Here is a 22,672-nt window from a genome sequence, read left to right as displayed (position 1 = left end):
ATCATAAATTCTTCCTTTATGTAGTCCTGTTCTCTATTGACAGTCAGATTTGCATCAAAGAACATGACACCAGTGACTTGCTGGCAGCTTAAGTAATTGGGGAAAAAAAGTGGTTATTCATATGGAAACAGGAGTTGGCTCATTACAGCCAATCACCTGAATAGCAAATGGTATGGTTGCCAATAGATGGAGAAAAAGGCAAGTCTAGTGGAAAATAGGAGCATTTAAAGGCCAAGAAAAGACATATGGTCTGTCTATGCTTGCCTTATACGCCTGGAAATTATAAATTAAGCTACAATATAGCCCACCACCTTAATGTGAAAATTTTCCATTTTTTCCCATCTTAATCTTAAGAAATTTATCAGATTTGACTAGTAAGATTGACTGGCTCTTGTGTCAGCATTTAAGCTCTGTATGAAAATAATAGTTAAATTGATACTTATCTAGTATTTAATTCTGTTATGGCCATAAAGGATGTACTTTTGAAATAAGCTCTCTTTCATAGCAATCGTAAATGTGGATCTGTTTTGTCCTTTACAGATGTCTATATTTCCATGAGGTTAGGCAAGAAAAAAAGAGTGAATAGTTCTTGGCAACTACTTTTTGTAAGGTAAATACTGTGGAGGTGACTGGAAATTTGTCTTCAAGCACTGTAAACACTTCAATGGCTACCTTTCTCATTCCTTGTTGGTTGTAGTAATAATTTAAATTTATTTTTCTAATGCTCTCCTGTACTCTGTTATTCCTATAATGAAATAGGAGTCCAAGATTAAGTAACACTGGGCTTATCAAGGTGGCTACCTGACTGCTTTTCTGGTAAAGCATTAGTAAATTAAGACTGTGAAGGCTTATAGCCTTTCTAATGTGGCTTTTAAAATAATTTTTTTAATAGATTCCTTATTCTAAACCATCCCATGGTATTCTAAACCATTCCATCTCACGTGGAGAACAGATGCTGAATTCTGCCTTTTTTAAATGCCATGCTCTAAACTCTGATGGTTTCTCCTTTTCACTTAGAAATAGTGACAAAACAACCTACACAAGACCATGACATGCACTTCCTGGCCCTTATTTCTCTATTTAATGTATCCGAAAGAGTTACTAAAATTTTATTTGTCATTTTCATTCATGAGCTCTGAAAATATAGAATACTTTACATACCCCAAAGTTTCTTTGATTGTGGCTGAAAAAAATACAAATCTCCGCTTAGCCGGTAAGTAATTTCTGCCTTCATTGTAGTGCTATAGGAACAATGAAGTTTAAAATTCTGTTTTGAAAAAACTTCAGATTTAATGGAGGAACAGTGGACAGCAAAATGATTACAATTAACATGCATTTAAGGTTTGTCATGTGATAGGTCTTGTCAAAGCCATGGAATGTGGAGCTACATAAAAATACATATAAGCTTACCTGAAGTAATTGCATCTACAGAGTTTCTAAAATGGGTCCATTGGTGACAGAATACACTTGGAGTTCTTACCCCACCCTCCCCAGTGCTGGGTCCCTTCACAAGTACCTCTGTGCTCTTCTTTCTGGCTCTTTCTCTGCAGGTGAGTGTCCTGCTGGCTTAATTTCCCTGTTTCATTTCAGCACAGGCACAACCAATTCATCCCAACTGGTGACCCTTCTGACAAGCAACTGCAGAAATGAAGATTTTTAATGCACTCTAAACCTGACATATGTCCCACACAGTTATTTTGGTTTTCCAAGGTGCAGGGTAGAGTAAATGTTTGCACAATTCTAAAAAAACACTGCTAGGAGAAGTTCTTAAGAAAATATCTCATTATTCCAGTACCACCCTGTACTCAAAGTAGTAGAAGTTTTTATTTCTACAAGTTCTATCTTGGTGACTTTTTTCATTCAGATCCATAAATCATCCCATAACTCTTCGATGAGCCCTTACCAGGTAAGACCAAACTAGGTAACAAGAATCTTGCCCCACCAGTATGCACTGGCATCACTCATTTACTGTAGCTCCAATTAATGGTAGTAGAAGTTACACTTGTAAATTCCCCCACGCATTAATGAGTGAACAGACCCCCTCTGTTTAGTTAACCATCTTCCAGTTACCTGGCACTTTCCCCATCCCTTGTGAGATCTCAAATATTTAATTAAAGCCTTTCCTTTTTTTTCCTTTTTCTTTTTTTTCCTCCCCCCACTCTCCTTCATTCAGTTTGTTGAGTTGTAATTCTTGTTGGCCTGATGCCTTGGCAACATTCAGCACTTCTAATTGCCTGTATAGTCTGGCCTAGTCATGGAGCCTTTTAACTTTCATTCAGGCTTCCAGCAGTATCAGCCTCACTGGTCACAAGCTTCCCACTCAGGTTCCGTTCACAGCCCTTTTGCTGATTACTTGTTATGTATTTAAAGAGCTCCATACTGTTTATTTCATTTCCTGTTTGAGATAGTCTGTTTGCTTAATTTTTTTCTATGCTAATTTAATTTTAAACATATAGGGCTGTCTTCCTGGTCAAACAAGCCAGAATTTTGCATCCATATGTTACATTAAATAATAATAAAACAACAAATAATAGTCAATGCTTTCTACTTCTATAATGTCTACCATTCAATGATCTCATAGCATTCTTATTTTACAAGTGGAAAAATGGTGTCAAGAGACATGAACTACTTGTTAAACAATATGTATGACATCTGTTACAGAGCCAGACACAGGATTGAATAGTTGGGTTTTCACTAATAGCAGTTAGTCTAAAAATTGCAATATGCTATAGGAATTATTAGGTTAAAATATGCTTCAACAGAGTGGGCTGTACCCTGGTGGAGACACGTATTGTAGAGACTTTTGTTCCCAGAATATCATCTTTATTGGCATTTAAGATGCTGAATGGACATGGGAATCCGATGGATATTCATGTGGACTCTGTAAAGGTTAGTAACCCATGTAATTATGATTCATGTTGATTTTAGAGGCACTATTATTCATTACAAATAGCCTGGTGCATTTTTGTTTAATTTTGTTGTCTCTGTGAAGATCTAGCATTCCCAATTCCCTTTGATTTCAGCAAACCTCTGGCTTACTATGGCTACAGTAACTCATTTGTGTCTTTGCAGAGATAATATGCTTATGTTATGACATATGATAATATTTTCTGAATGTGCTCTTTTTCAAAGTCAAACACACAGATAAATTGAAAATGGTCAGTATAATTCTTGGTTTTTAAGGTTACCCATGCCCAGTAGCAGATTGTGGCTGTGAGGGCTGCTAGGACCTCATCTATGGCAAGGTCAAATTCCTTTGATCACTCTGTAGGAGGCAATAGCTGATTTAATGGCTGCACTTTGTGTTCAGAAAATGAACTGTGCACTGTTACTGTGCACTTAAAGGAAGATATTACATATGTGTGTTCTTCTTCCCAAGGTCAGAATGCAAGGGCAAAGAAGAAGCAACACAATTTTATCTGTAGCAAGTGTGAATGGAGGCCAAGCTTGACAAGAAGAAGGAACATCCCCTGCTGGCTGGGGTAGGTTCCCTAACACAGTAGCAAATATGGTGAAATGATCTTTCATAGTTTTCAGGAGTGAAATCAGATTAGTTCTTCTGGTGACACAAACTTTACCAGGGGCTCCATAGAAATAACAAGGTGGACTAGAAAGCTAACAGCTGAGATATGTGGAAGTAAAAAATCTGAAAGTCTTAAAATGAAATCTGATTGTTTCCTTAAGAACAACTCAAATTGTGATCATATCTGAAAAGCAACAATATACCAAACAGCTTGCTACAAATTAAAAAGGATTTAATTTGTAACACAAATAGATGTCCAATTATTCTATATTTCTACTTGTTTGACCAGCATGTATTCTGTGCTAAATGCTAAGCATAACTTGGTGCCATGGCTGCATCTGGGCTTCCTTTGGATAAGGACCGTGTGGGCTTTTGAACAATAGTGTGCCAAGCAATTTATCATGAATCCTAATTGTTTTAGAAAACAGTTGTTCTTTTTCTTCAGCAAATACTGTCGTATCCACATTATTAACATAGATATATATATAATGGTTTTGAAAATCATTCTCGGTTTGAAGAATTCTAATGCTTCATACAGTGATTATGCAAAAGTCTCATGTATAAGCAATACCGATGTTACTGGAAGCGCCTCTTACAGAGTCCAAATATAGCAGATCAAATCAAAACTGTGCTACATCTTAAGCAACTGTTGACCCATTTCCATATCAAATTGGTTTCTGTTATAGAAGACTTTGCTTTTTCTTTTGGAGATATTTACTTGAGCTGTTCTAGCTCAAGTATAGTAACAGCACATTTTATTCTAAGGTCATTTAATAATCAGTCAATTGTTTTGTTGTTTTTAACTCAGTTTATTAACAACTTACTAATTAAGAGACTGTAATAATAAAAAGCTTGTTTCTGTTCTGTGGTATATGAATGTAGCACCGGCTCCTGTAAAATCAGTTGCCATGATTCAGCACACGCAGGAAGCTGGTGCTAGGTGTTATGCCATGTGCAGGATGCCCACCAGTTGGCTTGATAAGCTCAGTCCTAAATATCTAACTTAAATAAACTGAGGCGAGGAAATTCTATTTTAAAATTTTCACTTTGCCCCTTGTTTATCCTGCTTTTTTTTTGGGGAGGCGAGGGGTAGGGGGATCAGCACAATTAATAGACTATGGTATATCAGTCAAATTCGAGAGATTGCTATAAATACCTAGAGTAGGAAGAAGGTGAGTTGTTAGAGGTGTAACTTGTTTGTGCCACTTTGTTAGAACGTTAGCAGCATCTCAACATAGATTTCTTTTTTGGCTTCTAATGGTCTATTCATTTCACCAGGGAGAGGATGGGGATAATGTGCTGCTGCTGTTTTTCTGGCATGAACTGCCATTCCCTTTGGTGGCTCCTGGAGTCTCCCTGGGCGGCAGCGGTCCCTCCGGCCGGGATTGCTGCCAGGCTGGCTCTCTCTGCTGCCCTGTTTCCTGCAGCTGTGCCATTGTGTGTGGACATTGGTGTAGGTGATGTTGCAGAATAGTAAATCTCAGGCCCAAGTAATGTCCTAAAGCAGAATTTACTTCTTGCACAAAAAATTTATAGCCCAGGCAGCAGGCCAGCCGAGACTGCAGCAGGCTTGCCAGTGCCTGTGCTCCAAATAGTCTATTATGTTGTATATGATCAAGCCACACCTACAGAATTAATTACATAGTATGAACAATACTTGAATGTTACTAATAAATTTGCTTTTTTCCAATGGTTGGTATTTTTTTTTATTTTTATGTGTGCATAAAAGTCTAGTCTAGTCTTTTATGTGTGCATAAAAGCATCTTAGACAACAAGATGCTTGTTTAACATGTAAGTGTTAGTCACTCTATAAATACCACAGCAAATAATATTATTTGAAGAATAAATGTAATAGATTATTCAGGTGATTTTGATACCTTAGCAGTAGTTCTTTGCTGAGGTCATGGATTTTTTTGTCATCAGTGACTGTGCAAATGTACAGTGCAAATGTACAAGAATATAATTTGTAAACTTATAGTATTTGTACTTTTGCAGTCTTATCTTTGAAAAGTAGTTTCTAGTAATTTGGGAGAGCAGGGCTAGCATCAGAATTTTTAGTAGTAACTAGACATCTTTTCTGGGGGTATGGTTTCACATGCCACCTCTCAAAAGACATTTCTGATCTATGTTAGCAGAAGCTATTCTTTCCTCCCCAAGCTCAACATCGGTATGTTAAATATAGAAATGACAAACATGTGTGGTTTTATGTCTCATGTCAAAGATGCCTTGAGAAAGCACAGCCATTTCCATTACAATGCCAGGGCAGGGTGCAGTATTAGCTGACAGGCATGAGAATCTTTTACAAGGTCTGTCCTCATGGCAGAACTGGCAGGTTACAGCCTGCTCCAGCCTCCCTGGAGCTCCTGCTCCTCACTGGTGCTGAGCTCTGTATCCTCCAGGAGCATGGGTCTGTTGAGGGCCTGGTGGGCCATGAGAAAAACTACCTGTCCTGACAATAATCTGTAAGGGAACATTTTCATATCAGAGAATGCAGATTTTTTTGGAAATTGCTTTTTAAATGGAGGAAGTTTGATTGAAGAAGCAAGCAGTGTCAAAAAACCATAGCTGATTCCTGAAGGTTCCTTTCCAGGCTGGTATTCCATCTTTATGTTAAGATGTGTATCAGGTTGCTCTCATAACTGGACAGTTTTAGATCCTCTCTGTCTTACTGATAAGCCTTTTAAGGCTGAAGGACTCAAGTTTGTTGTTGATTTGTTCCTGTTAGAAACCCAAACATCGTGATGGAAACTCAATACCTGTGAGGATTTGAAGTTACTGTGCAAGCCAGGGCTTATCATCTCCAAGTTTCTCAAAGTAAGTGGCTTATTATAATTCCCTTCACTACTGATTATCAGGCCTATTGTAACTATGAATGGCTGTGATTAATTAGAGTATTTAAACTGTAATTTTACAGTGCCAGAGAAACAAAGCACATCTTCGTAATCATGCTTTAGGTTATCTCTGGCTGCAGACTGTGAGTATGCTAGATGCATTTGGGAATTTTAGGGCAAATGCCAGCTAAGGGGAGCCTGAATCTAGGCTTAGGTATCCAGCATTTTGTCTCTGTGGATAACAAATCTATCTGAAATCAGGGAAAGAGAAATAAATGCTTTTGTAAACCAAAGTAGTATTCTCCAGCTGGAATCCTGTTATACATCATCAGACACTAAAAATACTATTTTTAGTGAACTCCTCAAATTAATGGCTTTTTTTAAATGTTCCACTGCATTTGGCAAAATGAAGAAAAGATCCCCATGTAACTGATAATTCTTTGCAATAAATAAAGCAGCTGTTATTAGCATTTAGCTTTGTATATCATAAAACCTATTTATGTTCAGGTTTGGTGATTATGCAACTTGAGTCATTCTTAAATCAGAGACATGGGTCTGAATCATATCTAAACAACTCACTTTTGTTTTCCTTCGGGGATCTTCAGCCTGGCTTTGTTCAATGAAACTGAATATGCCACATTAGAGCACAAGCAGATGATTACCAACAATGTTTATTGATGCTACCACTAAGAGAAAATGGCAGACTGATATAAAATAAAGAGACTTAGCAGATGGGATATTGGCATTTGAATTGGTTGAAATAGATTACTGATTTTACCCCAAACCTGCCCTTTTATGAACACTACTGTATTATTGCTTGTTGTAGAACTGTAAATCATATTAATCCCTATAAAATTATTTCCTATTCCAACTCAGAGCATTTATAATTATATATGCAAACAAGATTTTATTATCAGGGGAATCTAATGCAAGATTCCTTGTTAGAGCTCCTGTCAGCACTGACTTGAGACATCAGCTGCCAGCAGACAAAGTTAGATTAAAAGAAACGTTTATTGTTTCTAGGCATCCCCTTAATATAAAACCAGCAAAAACGGATCTGCAAACATAATTAGACACATGGCTCTAATTGAAATCAATGGGAATTAGAAGCAACATCAAGGAGCCTGCCTTTCACTAAGCTCCTGTGACTGAGAAGTGCTGAGAACCGTATGAGTCTGAAAAGGGATTCAGACAGCCCAGCTCAGGGGTAGAGCTGAGACCTGCCTTGAGTCGGCTAAAAATAAAATGTAGATGCAGTAAAGGCTAGGATAAGTGTAAGAAATTAGGGAGTTTAGGCTCTCTGAATGTGGATCTAGGTGCCTAAATAAGGCTGTAAGGTCTTGATGATGGTAATTCTCATGGATTCCAAGCTAGTGTGAGGAGCCATGTGATGATTGATTAGTATTTTGCTTTTAACATTGAGCATTTTGTGCTATGAACATCCAGCAAGCCCTGCAGGCTTCATTACCCTTTGTTGTGGGTCAAGACATGTTCTTTACGTGTAGGTCACCAAAACAGTCCGGACTCATCAATATTTGTTCTGGAGGCTTTTTGCACTGGATATGGTTCTTGATGTATTTGAATTAACAATGACCCTTAGTACCCAGGATGATTCATCACAATTGCCAATGCATATTTATAGCAGCAAAAATTCATTCAGTGCTAGTCAAGGAAATCGTGTGTGAATTTAAGTCCAGTTGGCAAGGTAGTACAGTATCTGAAATGTTGGCTGTGCAGCAGCTGTCATTCTATGCCAATCTATTCTATCATACAGTAAGCAGGTGGCTCACACATATTGTTTTTACTACATATCATTTTAATTTTGCAATGTCTCACTGAAATAGGAAATGTGTGCTACTGATTTCAATAAGATTTTCTTTATTGAAGCCAGGAGAGCATGTTAATAGCATGCAGCAATTTACAGTGTAGTTAAAGTAATACAGCAGCTGGTGAACCTGTTTATTCCCTATGGCTGTAGTTGTATATCAGTCTTAAGTGTAGCTAATTAACTTCTATTCATTAGAGATTTTACATAAATTCAAGCAGAAAAGAGAATGAAAGCCTCAAACAGTTTGTGTTCCTTCAGCACCCTTTTGTGATGCCATACTGCAGCAGCCCATCTCCTCTGGCAGACACGTGATGTCCTCAGGCCAGCCGAGGGGGACTTTGTGCTCTTCCGTGTTTCTGAGATTGGTAATTTTTTTGAGGGCTTAATCTGTTAAAGGAGCTGTCTTTATTGTGATGCTGCATGCTAGCTGTTGTGTGTGATAATGGTGTCTCCACATATTATAAATAACAATTCTCACAGTGCAGCCCTTTGGTGATTTGCCACTTGCCAGCATTAAGTGTTCGTGTAGGTCAGGTGAGGATGGCAGGGCAGGGTGTGACAGCATCCCACTGTGGGCAGTCAGAGCATCCCTGTGCAAAATGTTTCTGGTGTGTTATGGTTACCTTGGCTTGCTTGATTCTCAGGACATTTCTTAGCTTCATCTTGTTTTGTTTGGACAAATAATGTTTTTCTTTTGCAATAAGCAGGAACTCCTACTCAGATTTAGTTTCTGTTCATGATTTTAGTTTTTGGATATTTATTGGCCTGGGAGAAAATATTTTTTTGTCTGATTGTAACTTCTATTTATGTTATGGAAACTTGTAAGAAATTTGTTTTTGTGGAAATTACTGTTGATAGAACTGATAATTTTTTTTTCTCAGCTAGGTGTTGGATTGCCTTTCATTTAGAAAGGATATTGATAGCAGAGCCCTTGTTTTGGCAAGGTGTTTCAAAAGTGTGTTATCTGAGGGTTTTCTAATGTTTAAAAAAGAAAATACCCATCCTAAAATAACAAAAATAATTAATGTGAATCAGGAAGGAGAAAGAGGCAGAATAAAGAAATATGCTATATGGGATTGCTTCCATCTCTTAGGTTAAATTTAAGAGATGTATTTTGGTGAAGATGAGTTTTTGCCCAGGTGAGCCACAAAGCAGTAACAGCTTACCTGACTTCTAATACTTTTTTACATTGTCCCATTCTCTCTGAGTTCACTTGGTCCTTCTCCTCCTTACATGTGTTTGCTGAATGTCTCTTCTTGTTTCCTCCAGCTTTGTCTTGTCTCCTGTGTCCTGCAAACTTCTTTCACTCTCCCCTACTCTCTGCTGACAATTTCTTTACTTTTCATGACCATGACATACCATTTCAGGCTGAATGTCCATTTCCTCTGAAAATCCCACTGCGGCTTTTAAACAGAAGCATTGAGGCTAAAGAGGAGCTCAAATGAGGGATTAGCCTCTTTTCTAAAACCCGCTATTCTCCGCGAATTAGTAAAGTATCACTCTTCGTATCAAGCTGCTGGGTGCCCTGGTGGAGCAGCTCGCTGCAGTTGTGCCATTTGAACGCTGAGTGGCACTAAAGCCCACGGCACCGGCAACACAAGGTATCCCAAAACAGGTCTTAAATCGGGAGGATGCAAATGACTAGGTAACAGCTGAGACTGATTTTTGTATGGCTGGGAAGGGAGGCTTTATAGATGCAACCCTGTAACAGGCATGTCCTACATATCTTATACATGTTACCTCTCAAACTACTTTTGAGGAGAAATTTATCTTAAGTTTTGCTAAGGGATCATTTTGGTAGTGCTGAAGAATTCTTTTTTCTTTTTTTTTTTCTTTTTTTTTTTTTTTTAATATGTTGATCTTAATTCTTAGCTTCATGCGGGTGCAGTATATTAAAAACAAGCCATTCTTCTGGAAATCCTATACCAATGTGAAATTAAAATAAAATTTCTCAGTTTGTTTGGCTCAGAGAAAACATGGAGAAAAGCCTAATGCTGTAAGTACTGTTAAACAACCATCATGTTTTTTTAAAAAATTACTTGTGATCAACAATTCATATTTTTCAATACTCTATGTTTCTGGGGAAATTTTTTTACAAATTAAAGTTATCTGAGACCCAGCTCCGATCTGCTTAAAAGGTACAGTTTGATCAAAGGCTTTTAATTTTCCTTCAAAAATAAATAGCTCCTGCTTTTATTGTAGGAACCCTGTTTTTTTGACTAGTCCATGACATAAATGTTGCTTCAGTTTTCTTGAGGTCAAGATCATCTGTGCTTTACTTGAACAAAACATCTGGGACTTGACCTTAGACAGCTGCATTTTGTGTTTGACAGTTTTTACTGGTGCTTAAGGCAGGGCTGGATTTGGCACATGGACTTCAATCACTGTGCTGAAAGCAAGACTAAATTCCCACCTCTGACTGAAATTCTGGAGGTGCAGTTGTAATATATGCTTAAAAGTGGAACTCTGGGGAAAACCATCAGTTTTAGGCATAGTGTGATGGTCTTGTTTCAAGGTGTGACTTGGTTGCACCAAACTCAAGAGGCAAAGGAAACTAACTATAGAAATTGCTTCTATCCCTCTCCTGCTTTTCCATCTTTCCCTGTGACACTGCAGCCATTCAAACTTATTTAATCTCAGTGCACTTAATCAATTTCTGAGTGGCTTTGTCTTCTAATCCTGTCTGAAGTGGGACAGGACACATGGTAATATCAGTATCTTACTGTTTTTCTTACTCCATCAAACTTCAGTTATTTATTTGTGTATACAAGTGCCATTCTTTATTAATTTAGTTACTAATCAGACTGTGTATTACTAATTGGAGTGGTACCTCATTTCTCTTCACACCTGGCAGATAGTTGTTAGCTACAGAAGGATTTTAAGTGGGCAGGGAGTGATGGTTAGTGGCATGCATTACTTTTTGTCACCTTTCATCTGCATCCTGCTGCAACACCACTTTGAGGCAGGTAAGAACTTCTTTAATTTAAGTGAAACTGGGTCAGCTGGATAAGGTCTGGCATCATCTGGAAAAGTTAACAGTTTCCACAATTAACTACATACACTTTGAGATAAAAACCCTTAACTTTATGTCTAAATTTGAGGTGGACTTGTAATTAAAAAGTATTGCTGTCTTGGACTGATTTTTATCAGGGAAGAGTAAACCAACTTCAGCTTACTCCAGGGTCTTTCAGCTCATATTTTGTGTTAACTTTTTCACTGGCTCTGTGTTAGAGATAGGGGAAGGTGAGACTTCAGAATTCTGCAACTTATTCAGCAGTATGGAATGAGCCTGCTGCACATTGACACCTTCTTTGCTGTGTCTGGCCACCAATTAGCAAATATCACAAGCACAACCAGTGACCAATATGTTTTCTGTTGGAAACCTCCCATAATAATGCCATGGAAGAACAGCAGTTAATCTGATCTCTTGCATTCATACACTGCAAAGATTGTACGTTTTTATGGCAATTTGCAGTAATGAAAGAAAAATCTGTATATATAGACACATATATTTATAAAAATAAATAGCTATTAAAATAATCTTGACTGTATGCAATGACAGATGAGATTTACTGCAAGGACCCTTTTGTCAAGTGTTCTGAACTTGTCAGGCCTCCATCTGTGGTTACACAACCAACTTATTCTTGTAGCTCTGAATCTCTTGTTTCAGATAATTCACCGGTATGTGGACTTTCAGACAAATATGGAATTGCCTTTTGACATGACTCTAAAGCTCTTTGCTCTAGGATTTGTGGCTTTGCACAGTTACCAAAAGCTGTGCAAAGTACATTTCGGGAATTGAGACAAGCTGCTCTTTGTGATGTAATCATGATTGTGTTAAATGACCATAGATGGTGGCCATATCTCTGTGTCTTGGAGTTCTTCATGCTTTTTCTACAGATAAAATTTGGATAATGGACTCTTTCTTCTTTGACAGCAAATTCATTGGTAGTTGGAAAATCTTCCTTACCTCCTTCTATTTAATATCCCCAGCAGGCGTTTACTACAGTGTGGAAGGTTTTCATGTATTTAAACCAGCCTGGTGATATGTTCCTGAATTGTCCTGCCTGGAAAATGGGCAATTTATTACAGGCACTTCGCAAGGGAGAGAAAAATGTCTTCCATTAAATTGTTTTTTACTACCTGTAGGCATTAAATTATATTATTTTCTGATTGATGGTAGCCTTGTGATTTGGACAAACAGTAGCAAGCAGCTAAGGTGAAAATGTACTCACCCGAGGGTTTGCGCACAAATGAAAAGAAATGGCAGAACTTGTGACAATTACTCACAAGGGTATCTTGGGCTAGATTTACCTTTGTCATACAAGCAGTTTTTCTTTTTATCTACTAGAAAACCTGTTTAAATTTTGTTATTCAAATTCAGTATTGAATAAAATATTACAATATGTGATTACATATTGTCACATCCTTATAATTTTTCTCATAATGAGGAAATATCAAAGCTTTCATGTTGAATTGCTAAAACCCTTTTCAGTAATTTTTTGGAGTTTTTTGAAGATGACCTACAGAATCATGTGGAAATGCATTAGAGTGATCTTCATTGTGTTTGCTCCTTTTGAATGATCTCAAAACATAAATAATCACGGAAGATCTTACAGGGACTTGCTATCAAGTTAGGCTGTCATGGTAGCTATCAGGGAAATGGAAGTTAGACTAATTCCTCCAGAGAGGCATGGTTTACAGTGTGCTTGGTGCTACTGCAGTTCCCCTGCCATCTTAGTAATTTAGGTATGGATCAGATGTGATTGAATGTGCTGCAGTGACAGAAATAGAGTTATATTTTCTGAAACTGTAGAAATATAGTAAAATATAAACTATCTCCAATGCACTGGCATACAAAAAAGTGCTCTTCCCCTAAACATGTTAACCTTCTGCAAACCCTGAATATGATTCAAGTTGTGTAGTTGTAGCTTGGTCTGAGAAACATAAGTCTGTACGGAAGGAAAACACCTCTCAGTGTGGTAGACAAAATGTTCACCTGCTGAACATGTGCTCTTTTCATGAGGTCTAGCAAAAGGCAACAAACTTCAAGCAAAATTTAGATTTTGCAAAAGTGGTCCAGGTGTGAGGTCAGACATTAGAGATGTGACTATCTTACAGCTGAGACCTGCAGGATTATCCCGATGACCATTGATTCTTAGGGTAGGGCAAAACAATTGTTTTCCTGAGAAGGCTCTGACTTCTATGCACTTTCCAGTCTCTCTGTTATAAGTGCTTCTTGAGGTAACTGGGATCAAGACCTGAGCTTGCCTGTGATGCACTACCATGCTTCCTCATGGCAGTTTCCTCTTTTTGGGAATGAGGACTCTGGGGGGAGAAATTGTGCCATGATCTTGTTCTGATATGGACATGTCAGAGTGGGAACCACTGGAGATAAGAAGCTATCTTTGTTCCTTTAGCCAGTTTAGATACTAGCCTCCCACAGTCTCTGTTTGAGATGTCAAGCACAGTTTATGTCATAATTTTGATCAAGGCTTTAATCAGTCCATCCCTATTTTCTCCACATGCAGCCTGGCGCCAAGACTGAATTATGTGGCAGTGCCTCAAGGCATGTTTGCAACAGTGCAGTTGTCTCAGTGTGATATTTATGTTTGATGCTTCAGGTGGTCCTGATAACCTCACACTTTCACTTTAACGTGTTTTCATGTGTGCAGTGGGAGTATTAGAGGAATTCTGGAAGCTTTGGTGGCTTCTGGTCCTGCTGGCAGGTGGTAAAATATTTCACCTGTGTCAACGCATTGGCCATGATTTTTAGGAGCAGGCAATGACTCCTCAGATTAGAGCATTGCTGGGTGTAATGCAGTGGCTATGGAGTGGATTTGCAGCTGTGTCCTGACAGCTACAAATCTACTAATAATGGGGTATTTGCAGAAATGTAAAGACATTGCATGTACTAAATTGCATCTGTCTTTTGAAAAAAATCTATTGATGGTTTTAAACACCCTATAAATAACTGAGATATAGAAACCCTACACTCACTGTCTTAGAAGTCCATAGACATATAGATAAGATTTCTCAGAACTTGGATAGGAGTTCTCTACTGCTCTAGTAAAACTTTGTATAAACCATTTTATCTATATTTTTAATGTCACAAAAATAATTTCTGAATATTGCCATGTTAGTGCTCCTCAGTTTTCTCTTTATAATCAGAATTTTAATATTATATTTTTTAATCTCAAGGAGGAAAGTACAGGGGTACTTGAGTTTAAAGCTTCTTATCATAAGCATAAGTTCTGCGGTTGGTGTGTTTACCTTTGGTCGAATTTGGATAAACAATTGGAGTTCAGACATTATGCTGCTATTTACTTTGTAAGTAATCTTTCTTTTTTCATGTGTAACGCAGGACAGCTTGGAGCAGGTTACTCTGACAGTGTTAGATGACTCAAATGTGGCTAAAGGTATCTGAGAAATTTGTGTGAAATCCTTCTGAAGTCTTTGGACAGGAACAGGTGCTCCTAGGTCATGAATCATCTTAAAAGTTTACCTTAGGGAGATGTGAGTTATTATAGCTGAGAAATGCCTTTTCCTGTATATAAAACATATATTGTTTTTGTAAATTTAGTCTGACAATGCTGTAAGTATATAACTTGAACAGACATTTTGTTGATCTTCCTCTGTGTACTGGGGCCCCAAACCAGAGCATTTTTATTTCAGATGTGGCTTTGTGAGTGCCAAGGGGTATAATCCCATTCCTGCACTTGCTGGCTGTGATTTTGCCCACCCACCCTATAAAGCTGACCCATCCCAGGTGCAGGACTCTGCACTTACTAAATTTCATGAGGTTTCTGTCAGCCCACTCCTCCAATTTGCCATGAACTCTCCATGGGCCTCAGCAGGGCTCATTCTGTCCCATCATGGAGGTCATCAATGTTAAACACTTGAAGCATAAGACACGGGATCCACACCAAAAGTGACTGGCTGGAAATGAGAGTCACTTACACACTAACTGTCTGCAGTTAGGTTTTTAATCACTGATCACTACTCTTTACGCCAGAGGTGTTTTCTTAATGAGGCAAAATTTTTACAAAACCAAGGAATTGGTATCACTGGCTTCTGTGAGGTTAGTCTTTCAATGAAGTTTTCCCTTTCTGTGTCCCCACTACCTGCCTGCTGGGGAACATGGATGAATTTGTTCACTTTGTGGAATTTAAAAGCTTAGCTTTACAGTATTTATCTTTAAAAAGAATAGTTACTTCTTTGTAGCTATTCTTTTCAAATAGTTCCTTTTTAAATTCCTGCTTTTGAATTGAATTGGCTACTTCAGTAAGGAATGCACTTTCATCTCATAAACCCCATTTGACTGTATTGGAGCTCTGCCAGTTTATGCCAGCTGCTGCTCTTGTGAAATGGCAAGCCAGTCAAGATCCTGGATTCTGGATTTCAGGTAAGATTTTTTTGTCTGGAAATGTACCATGTAGAAAAATAAGGAGGACATGTATTTCTATTTCATTAGTAGATCAGTATAAACACGTAAAGGTTTTCCTCTTTATGTAGGGGTTAGAGCAGCAAAACTGATAAAGGTGGTATTTTGAAACAAAAGAAGTGTTTTTAAAGCAAACACTGTCATCTTTATTAGTAATGCACTACATGTGGATCTAGTTTATGTGAAAATCTAGTACAGCACTGCAAATAATGAAAACAGTAAATCATGCTTACAATGAACAATTGTCCTGTGATGCAGTTCCTGAAGTATTTGTTTTTAAAATCTTGTGTATGGCAAAAAGGCTGCTTAGAGTGTAATGAATGTGTGCTTAGAAATCATAGTAAGTATAGTTCATTCAATTTTATTTGGTATCTCAGAGATGCTCCCAAAAGAGGAGAAAATTATCTTACCTGCTAAGCAAACTCCATGATACCAGTTTGGGTTCCTATCAAAAGTGATGGATAGAAAGGGAGTTAGATTGTCAGCTCCATAAATTACCTGTGGCACTGTTTTGATTTACTGAGAAACTTCAGGGTTATATGCAGTCTAGACTGGGACTTTTATTGAAATATTTGTAATTTTTGTAGCTTTGTTTTCAAAATTGTAATTAAAAGATATTTTCCATGCAGTTTTTTTCCTCTCTCCCTTTTCTCTATTTAGAATTGAAGTGATTTGAATGAACTTTGTATTTGGAAAACCTGAGGAGGTGTGTGGTTTTTCTGCCAGGAGTAATTGATTTAGTTGAAGTAGCGTTGCAAACAATCTCTTCAGTTGCCTGCAGTTCAAGACAAAGTTGAAAATCCCAGCAGCTGGGACAATGCATTTTACCCAAGATGTAATGAGAAAAATGGGTACAGCATGACACAGCTCAGTGCTTCTGTTTCTGGGACTAACACACATAGCTTTGGTGTCTAAGGTATTTGTGCAAAATATTACTGTTCAGGAATTGGATATAGTTATTTCTATGGCTTCACGAATACCTACAGAAAAGCTTCTGTCTGAAGTTTTGTGCCTTTGGCTCAATCACGGCAAGGCCACATGATCAGTCTGCTCTGCTATGGAGGCTGATAAATTCTCTGCTGGAGTGATTACAGTCTAAGGCAAGCACCAGACAAAGAACATGACTAGGATTTAAAAGCTGAAAGTAGATATAATGCTTTGTAGCATTTACTAGAGTATGTACTTGCAAATTTCAGGTATTGCAAACAAACCAAACTGCAGCCAGCCTCCTCCATCTCTCCCCAGAGCCATCTTCTGACCCTGCAGGTGCCCAGTCAGGAGCTCTCCTCGCAGTGCAGTGCTCAAGGGAACAATCCTGGTTCATGAAGTGGAAAACAGGGATGATCCAGAGGTCAAAGGGAGATGGTCTGGCTTCCTAATGCTACACTGTAGGGCAAGTTTTGTAATGTTGTGGTGTTCCCTGCAAATTGGAAACTTCAGAGGAGCCATGACAGTGGTGCAGAGGATTAGGAGCAGAGAATTAGAAGCACCATAAAGGAAGAGAAATATTTACACAGTCCTTACCTATATAAGGAAACCATTCCTCATGCAAGAGGACTTCTTGGCCTCAAAGTAAGACTTCTGGGAAAATCCAACCACTTGAAGCTTAATTTAGATAAATGTTGTCTTACATCTGAAAGATACATGTCTAGTTATAGTTTGCTGTTAGAGTAACTGAGCAAAAAACAATATATTGTACCCCCTTGCAGGTTTTAAATTAAGATAGCTTAATCTTTTTGAAGGATTATTTAGGTCAGTGACTAATCAGGGCCTGATTCAGCATATTTTATTTACAAAGCAGGATTAGATGGATGATATGTCTGAGGAATTTATTTCACTTGAAAAATAAGAGTAGAAAGAGTAGCTACCTTAATAATTAGTAAACTAATATAATGATTAATTATGTGTATTATTTTAAGAGTTTCTAACACATCTTGATTTTAGTTTAGATTTTAAAATAGTATTTTCTAATATTGACCTTATAGCAAAAGTCAGAGGCCTAGCTTAGAGTCAGAATACCACAAAATTCATGATCTTTGGTAGAGGATCCATTTTGGGGAAAATTAAGAAAGTAACAAATATTTGGTGCTCGTTACTAACACAGATTGTCTCCCTGTGTCATAGGAGTTGTAGGATTGGGCTGTGGACACAGACATATTTCATTGGCATTACTTCTTTTGGCTGAACAATGTGAGAAGTTATATTAGTGAAACAATTATTAGAGTACTTTTTTTCTAATTTGAATAGAAAAAAAAAGAGATTATGTTGCAATTGAAGAATGCGTCCCAATAACAATGAATCTTTTTGGATCATATTTCAAATGAATTAACTTAGAGTAAATTATTTCAGGCAAAGTATATTAGCAAAAGAAAGAGCTGCTAAAGAGCCATTACCACTTTCCAATCAAATGAGAAACATAACTGAGTACCACCTGTCACAAAGGCAGTACAATGATCCAGATGGTTATTTATCTTCACTTAGGGAGGAAGAATGGAGAGAGGAAACATTGCTGCCAGGATTGGTGTTTTTCCCCTCCCCTTTTTTACCTTTTGTCAGAATAGTTTCTCTAATTACAGAGAAAAAAAATATATTAGGAATAGGTTATATGGGTGGGATGTTCCCCTCCATATGTAAAGGTAATTCACATCTTTATTTTAGTATGAAATGCAGTTTGAGAGATCCACCCATTACTATTTCACCTTCTACGGTCATTAAGACAAAAATAGAATAAAAAGGATTCTGACTGCTTGATAGTTATTTTGTTTCCCCCAGAAGCTTAGGAATTAATTCACTGTTTTACTTCAAGTAGGAATAACCTGTAACAAGCTGAAAATAATTTGCAGTTTTTAAAAAGGTTTCCCTTCATTAAAGAAATATGTTTATGATAAATATGCACAGTATGAGCATTCAAATTAATGTGTATTGTGCATGCATTTTATTTACCAGTGTATCTGAGGCTCGAGCTTCGGCAGGAATCAAGAGAGGGCAAACTGATCTAACCCCAATCCTTTCTGATTCTGAATATTGTGTGAAATTGTTTACTATGTTGCTAAAATCTACTGGCAACCACATTAGGTCTGACAGAGTGCAGGTTCTTTTTGGAATTAAGAACATGCTGAGACTATTGGACATATATGTAAATGAATGAATTAGGCTTCAAGCATATTTCTGCTATGGGGACACTTAAAACTAAATAGTTCTCATCTTCAGGTTTGTAACTAACAGCTCTGTGGAGTTCACTCTTGCTTAGTAGCAATTCCTACCCCCCTCCATCCTGGTAGAGTGACATATTTCATGGCTAAACTGGGAGATGAGCCAATTCTCCCAGGATATATTCCTAGAACAGGAATTGTATTCAGAGAAATGGTTTAAATAAAGCATTCCTTTTAAATTATAGCTATATATTGATCACAAAATGAAAACTGACAGAAAGGTATGACAGTAAAAATGTGAGTGGTACTGGGCTAGCAAGTGATGCTAGGACTCTGTGACAGCTTTGATGTGCATATAAAAATACACCCATATATATAGCATCACTTATTATATCAGAATACCTTCTTGGGACTTAGGTGGAGGAAGCGATAATTCCTCCACCTTCCTGATAATTAGGAAGTGCACTTTAGGCAAGAAAACGGAACTTTCATTACAAAGACTTACTAAGAGAAGTATTGCAAGACCTCTCATGGGCTTGAACTCTGTGATTTCTAGGTTTTCATTATTGCTGCTGCTTGTTTTCACACACCTATTTTTGTATGAACAGGGCTGTGTCAGTGATGCTCAAGACAGTGGGAACTATTTACACCCCTCACCATTTTGATGTCAAGCCCAGATAAATGGGTATATGCCTCCAAAATCTATGCTGTATGACTACAACGTACTTTGTGACTGTTCTGAGCCTTTTGAGTGTAATTCAGGTTATATATAAAACATACCCCTTGTGAACAGCTTCTGAGGAACAAAACCTCTGTTCAGTGGGGTTTAACACATTGACCGTGACTTGAGAGAACATCTGAGTTATTGGCTTGCTGCAGGCCAAAGGGGCAAAAGGCAGCTTGAGGAAGGGGAAGAATAAAATTCAATTTTGTTGTCTTTAATTTCTTATGAAAGCTGACACCAGGCAGGATCAGGTCAGTTTCTGACATAAATTCAGAATGTTATTGAACAAGAACAGTATTTCCCCTTTTTTCCATTGATGTTTACTTTAGGAGCTTTAGAACTGTAAAAGTAAATGTAGAAACACTCACTGTTTCGCTTATCCAATGCACTAGGAATATATATAAAGAAAAAAAAAATCAGACTGACATAAATATGCTATAAAATTATTTATTTTAATAGCAAATTCTTATTCTTAATCTTATAACTGAAGTGGATTAGCATATCATGATTTCACATCTGCTTTTGTGATGAAGTTTCTCCAATTATTGATGATTTGAGAACTCTCTTTTCTTTACCCTTCATGTACAAAAGCTTAAAAATAACACCTACTTATGTAGTAAAATTTGAAACTAAGAAACTAAGCCTGCCCTATTTTAAAATGTCACAAATGTAAAGCTTATTCTTTTGGGATGAGAAATGAAATTACCACTGTAATAGACTAATAGTTGCTGGACATGGAAGTATGGCTTACAATCAGATTGCAATAGTGAAAGAAGCCAACTTGAAGAAAGGGAAAACAGAATTCAAATTAAATTATAAATCAACTAGAGAATAAATATTACTTTCTCTTAATTCTCTTTTTGGTGTGATATACTGCTATAACGTTACAAAAAATAGCTTTGTTATGTTTGATTAAAAACAGAATTTTCAACCAGGTCCTTTATGTTCTTCCACTTTTGTACATGCCAAGCCCTTGGCTTTGGAATTTTGGATTCAACATTTTGGACCTTAATATTGAAGCACATTGGTTACAGCTGCCAAAAGAATGTCAGGCACTTTGACTCTGGCTATGAAAATGTGGCTTTGTAGCTATGGAAGTCTGTGGTGGTTTTATGTGTGTGAAGCAGGACAATACAGAATGATTTGGAGAGGTTTGTTATTTAACCAACTTTTTCCATATTTCATCTATTATTCCATAATGGAGAACTCCTGACTGTAAAGCACTCTGAAAAAAAAAAACCTTTGCAAAAACAGTTACATGTCTGATCCTAACTCTCTTTTGAGGTCCATTCAGTAAGTCATGTATAATTCCTGAGCGTGGTGCTTGTGGTCTTGAGCCTGTTTTTCACGGAAAGTGAAGTGTTGGGGAGCAGTGTCAGGTACACAGTATCTGAGTTGGTTTTGGGCTTTACATTTACTAGATGTGTCTCTGTGGATGAGTGTGTTTTGAGGGAATATTTTGGGGAGTGAAAGATATATAAATGCCATTGAGCTTGAAGAATTGCAGTACCTACTGAAAAAATGCTCTTGGACAAGCTTGAGATATTTAGGCAGAGAAGACTAAGGTGCTTATACTAATATTCATTGAAATAGCTGCCTGTAGACGGAAAGCTTTTGGTCTCCCTGATTTCACAGGTGGTATATTCACTTTAAATCTATTTTCTTTAAAGGAGGAAAATCACTTTTAAACGCACTCTTTCCGAGCTTCATCATTACTTTCATAGCTTAATTCTAAGCTCCTACAAATAGGGTATTACTGTGCAAATGCTGACACAGCCTTAACTCTAGTGACCTGAATGGCCTCCTGTGTTAATTACTGTAGATCTGTAATCATGTTATGAAAATACACATCTCGCCTTTGTCCCAGAACCTGGACCATATCTGTTGTCTTTCTGTACAGTGTTAAATATACATGTTACTTTAAAGAACAAAATCTGTCGTAACTCAGAAAAATAGCCCCCTTCTTTGTAAGAATCAGCTTTGACTCCCCTTTCCTTCATACTGCTCCCCCAGCTCTGTGTCTTGCTTGGCTAATGTACAAATAATTCAACCTGGAAGATCTCTGGGAGACTTGAAGAACATGTCCCATGGCAGAGGAAATTAATCAGATTTAGTGAAGCTGTTTATTGATCTACTTTTAGACTGCAGAGGATATCCAAAATGTAGGGCATGGCCTGCTGCTTTGGCAAGGAAATTAATGTAACAGGGAGATAGAAGTTTACTTGCTAGTTCATTTTTCATAATCAGATCTCTGGCCACTTCGATTTTTATGCACACAGGTTTTGATGGGCTTGAAGATACACTGGGAAGTGATGAAAATATAAACTTTTCTAGCTCAGTTATTTTGGTAGACAGTGTCACACTTGTTCTTAGTAGTACAAGTACTGTGGGGACTCAACTTCTTATTCTCTTTTGTGCAGCAAATTTAGGCTTTGACAACCATTTGTGTAGCTTGTTGGGGTTTTGGTATAGCTGAATGTAACCACTGAGATGCACAGCCAGATACGCTAGGAGAAGCCAAATGTGCAGCAGACTTGAATGATAAAATTGTGTGAAAAAGAGAGTAAGACTCCTATTAACCCTATACCAAAAATGTGGTATTCTTGTATGTTTGTGATTTGCAGGTAGAAGGGGATGGTGGGGTTATCGTAGTGGGGAGAGGAGCAGAACTCTCTTTTGAAGGTGCTGTCTGTAACTAAGGGTCAAAGTCGGGCGGGACCGAGCGAAGGGTCACTGTTTTCTGGTACTCTTTGGTGCTGGCTAAATCAAATCTTGGCCCAATGCTGCCCTGAAGCAGCAGTGCTGGGGAGCCTGCGGCTGGAGCCTGGCGTGCAGCTCTAAACTTCTGAGCCGTGTGCGGTGTTTTCCATAGTCTCACGCGGCGCTTAGCGGGGCCCGGTCTCTCCGCTCCCCGCTCCCATTGCAGTCGGTGTGCAGGGACGAGGCGGGCCCAGCGCTGCGGCCCCTGCCTCATCCCGCATCCCTCATCCCTCATCCCGCATCCCGCATCCCGCAGGTGGCTCCGGCTGCTGCCCCCCCGCGCGGGGCCGGCGGAGCGCGCGGCCATGTGACTGGCGCGCGCTTCCTGCCTCCGCGCCGCCTGATCCGCGGCGGGAGCGCGGCGGGAGCGCGGAGCCGGGAGCGCGGAGCGAGCCCCGAGCCCGGCGCAG

At 38.2% G+C, this 22,672-nt stretch overlaps 1 protein-coding gene across 1 annotated transcript in view; it reads left to right on the top strand.

Moving 5' to 3' along the window:
* The first annotated feature begins 2,874 nt into the window (after positions 1 to 2,874).
* Positions 2,875 to 22,672, top strand: part of SLC4A10 (solute carrier family 4 member 10) — a 168,383-nt gene continuing 148,585 nt past the window's right edge. The window contains exons 1-3 of the mRNA XM_039710399.1: positions 2,875 to 2,889; positions 3,380 to 3,482; positions 6,249 to 6,337. The gene's annotated coding sequence lies outside the window, so the exon portion shown is untranslated. The remainder of the gene's footprint in view (positions 2,890 to 3,379; positions 3,483 to 6,248; positions 6,338 to 22,672) is intronic.

The sequence above is a fragment of the Passer montanus genome, unplaced genomic scaffold (genome assembly GCF_014805655.1).
Source record: "Passer montanus isolate IOZ18808 unplaced genomic scaffold, ASM1480565v1 scaffold1, whole genome shotgun sequence".
In the NCBI taxonomy this organism is placed as follows: Eukaryota; Metazoa; Chordata; class Aves; order Passeriformes; family Passeridae; genus Passer; species Passer montanus.
Note: the sequence above shows the minus strand (reverse complement) of the source record. Positions and strands in the feature narration are given on the sequence as shown.